This window comes from Tiliqua scincoides, chromosome 4, assembly GCF_035046505.1.
Source record: "Tiliqua scincoides isolate rTilSci1 chromosome 4, rTilSci1.hap2, whole genome shotgun sequence".
Lineage (NCBI taxonomy): Eukaryota > Metazoa > Chordata > Lepidosauria > Squamata > Scincidae > Tiliqua > Tiliqua scincoides.
This window is the reverse complement of record NC_089824.1, coordinates 10,628,312-10,632,063: the sequence shown is the minus strand read 5'-3', so window position 1 is coordinate 10,632,063 and position 3,752 is coordinate 10,628,312. Positions and strand designations below refer to the sequence as shown.

Below are 3,752 nucleotides of genomic sequence, written 5' to 3'. Positions count from 1 at the left end.
CCTCAAGGGGTCGGGAAGGAGCGGCGAAAGAGCCTATTGTGCGCCGACGCCACGAGTCTGTGTAAGGCAATGGGGCCTGTGACATCACAGGCCCCATAAATGTCAAGAGTTTGACGCGAGTAAACCGTCTGTGCAAAACAGCTGTGTCTGCCTCCCATCCTTCTTTCCGCTGGCGACCAACTTGCCTTGACAGAGTAAGCTCCCCGTGCTCAGTCACACTCCAAGGGGCGGGGTCTCTGCCCGCCATGGACATTACAGTGGGCCATGGCCATTCTGTAATAATATAAGGGTAACATACCCTGCACATGCCTGATCTTGTCTGATCTCAGAAGTTAAGCAGGGTCAGACCTGGTTAGTACTTGGATGGGAGACCGCCTGGGAATACCAGGTGCTGTAGGCTTATACCATAGTCTTTCGAGACTGAAGGTTGCAAACCATATGGGTAAACCTGTGGGGGGATGGATTGGGCCGCCACAGAGTAAACTAGCATTCTTTAGGCCAGTGATTTTCAACCTTTTTCGTCTCATGGCACACTGAACTAAAATTGTCAAGGCACACCATCAGTTTTTTGACCATTGAAGCACACCATGCTGTTAGTGGGGGGGGGGGCTCACATCCCCCAATGGCCCTACAAATAAATGGCCCTCCCCCAAACTCCCACGGCACACCTGTGGACCATTTGCAGCACACCAGCGTGCCACGGCATAGTGGTAGAAAATGGCTGCCTTAGACTGTGTCTCTGCACTTGTGTCTAATGCCAATATCAGTGTCTAACAAATGCCTTTAATGGTCAAATGGATAGATTGGAAATGAGAAAAGAAAGCTATCAGGAACTGTTGATCTGAAAATAGATGGATGGTCCATATATTGCCAGCCACTTCTCATGGCTGCCAGATGGGAGATAGCACAGTGTTGGCTTTCGGCATGCAGTCAGCCAATTGTTAATTTGCCTTACCCGTTTCAGCATCCAAATAACAAACGACAGCAGGGATGCCAAAAAAGATGAGCTTGCTGTATAGGTTTGGTGATAAAAAGGCCTCAAAGGAGCATTTGTTAGATAAGGAAGAAGCTTATTTCTTCATCCCCTCTTCTTTTCCCACTCCAGGAAGAAGGACGAGCAGAGGCTGGCATGTCATCAGGTAAGAGGGGGAATAGGATAAATGATGTTGAACTAATAAAACCACCACAGACACAACACAATGAAATATCTACTTTGTAGCAGCAAAACATGGGGGGCACACCAACAACACAATTCCATCTGTGCTAACTTTGGACAAAGACAGGGCTGAAAAAATACAAAAGAAATAATGGATATATAGATATGGAAGTGAAGGGTGATGAGTACATCCACACCCAAGTTCTGCATTGAATGATCAACCCCCTGTTGTGTGTTCTCAGGATAAACAGGCTGTGTGCTTCCTGAAGCCTTTGATGGGCCACTGTGAGATACAGGAAGCTGGACTAGATGGGCCTTTGGCCTGATCCAGCGGAGCTCTTCTTGGGCTCTTATGGGAATGGGGACTGCTCAACAGCTCTGCTTTGCTTAAGCTCATCTTCGGTTTAGGTCATTGTATTGCATTTTACTGTTGGTGCAATTGATTGAGGTCATGAGTAAGTCCTTGATGACACAGTGCAGGATACAGAGGATACAACTGTGTTGTAATCACTATGAAAAATCAAATGAGACGTATCAGAGAACGCTTTGCAATCTAGTATACATGATGCGAGAATAAGAACATATGAAGCTGCCTTGGAGTTAGGGGCACTCCACTGGTCCACCTAGCCCAGTATTCTGGCTGTCAGGGTGGCTCTTTAGGTACTTAGAGCCCAATCCTATCCTCTCCCCCCGCCAATGCAGCCATGCCACAAATGTTTTCCCTTACCTCTTGGATAAGCCTCCTAATTGCCAATGGGTCTTCTTGGACCAAGTCAGAGGAGAGAAAGGGGGTGTGTCAGGAGGCCTCCTTCATGCCCCCCAAATGCCACTGTTCCACCCTCCCTCCACTTCATTCTGCCCCCGCCATGGTCTGGCTGGTGTGATAGGGTCTGTTGCCACAGCTGCAGCACTGCTAACTCTAGCGGTAGCACTTGCAAAATGGCCCCCGACAGAACGCTACAAGCACCGTCAGCAGCCATCTTACAACAGCAGAACTCTGAATCCTGAATAGGATTAGGTTACTTCATGCCTAGCCTTCCCACCTAGGATCTTGTAGGCTGGAGATGCCAAAGATTTCATGTTGGACTTCCTACATGGAAAGTATGACACTGAACTAAGAGCACTGTTCTTTTATTTGGGGGGGGGGGGAGGGTTTCTGTAGTGATCAGGGAAACTATTGAGAGTAAAGTTGATTATCAGTAGTCAAGTAAGAAAGGTGGTGAAATACATCAAAGCCAGTCGAACTGCTATTCATCGTGACGGTGCATTGAGCAGGATCTAGCTAGGAGCGAATAATACACATCTGTCCATTTCTTCCTTGCCAGATGGCTCCATTACAGTGACTGAATTCTGCTCCTTTTCCTGCTGACCAACCCATCTCCAGCAGCTGTTTTGCCAAGCATACCTCCCGCATAGTAAGGCAGCCACCCAGAACAGCCATCACTGTGCGCTTGATGCCCTGACTCAAAGCAAGCTTATTGACTTGAAGCAGCACAACTGTCACCATTCTCCCAAAGAGGAAATTCAAACTGGTAGGTGCCTACTAGTCTGGAAGCAAATGGGACTGTTCAAGAATAAGACAATGACGCTGTACCAGAACCACCATTCAGAGCGCGATACCATAGTTTTTCAAGACTGAAGGTTGCCAACTATGGTTCCTACATATAAGGGGGTTCTCCTAGGTATGCAGAATGTATATGTTTGTGAATTAATAATATATGTTTAGAAAGACCCACATTGGCCTGGGGAGCTTCCGGGACTTGTGGAATGTTGCGGGCTCTTGAACCAGGGTATCCGCTGATTCGAGACAAGGGTTAGGTCCAGTCATGGATATGGGGCTGACTGAAGCGGTTGCATCTGGCAGCAGGTTAGTGAAAGTTGCATGCCACCCCTCCATCCTGCTCTCTAAATTCAGAAAGGAAATGAAGAGAAAGAGGAAGTGCAGAGGAGAGGACGTCCCACCTCTCTCTTCTCCTTTACACTTCCTCTTCTGCTCCATTCCCAGCTTCCTTTTCCAAACCAGGGAATAGGAGGAGCAGACACAGTACATAGCAGCATCTAGCATGCCACATCAGGAGGTCTTGGACTGGCCTTGCAAGGGGAAGGGGAGGGAAAGGGGGATTGATCTTCTCTGCTCCTTGTAAAAATGACTGCAGAGGACAGGTTAGAACTGGGGTGGGGAATTTGTGCTCGAAACACTCTGCAACATTTGGTGGCAAGTTCCACCTGCTGCAACTCTGTCCTAGATGCCCAGTGCTCAGGGGTCTGTCTCTCCTGTACCAAAAAATGCATTTTCATCTTATCAAAGAGAACGATAATGACAGGATGGAGCAAAACACAGATGGCATCCCACTAAGAATTAGGCCAAAGCCACACCTTCCGAGGCATGCATAGCATGGTTATGGTTTGTTTTCTCTAAATAGTGCATTAAAAGGGCCCTGAAATGGCATTTATTTTCTCTAAATAGTGCTTTATTAATAGTTATCTAGTGGTTTATTTTCCCTAAATTTTAGTGGTTTATTCACTCAAATAGTGGTTTATTTTCTCTAAATAGTGCCTTAAAGGGGCCCTGAAAGGGGTATTTAAGTCTTTGCCC

At 47.2% G+C, this 3,752-nt stretch overlaps 1 pseudogene; it reads left to right on the top strand.

The window, feature by feature from the left end:
• The first annotated feature begins 282 nt into the window (after nucleotides 1-282).
• Nucleotides 283-400, top strand: LOC136649875 (5S ribosomal RNA; annotated as a pseudogene).
• The last annotated feature ends 3,352 nt before the right edge of the window (nucleotides 401-3,752 follow it).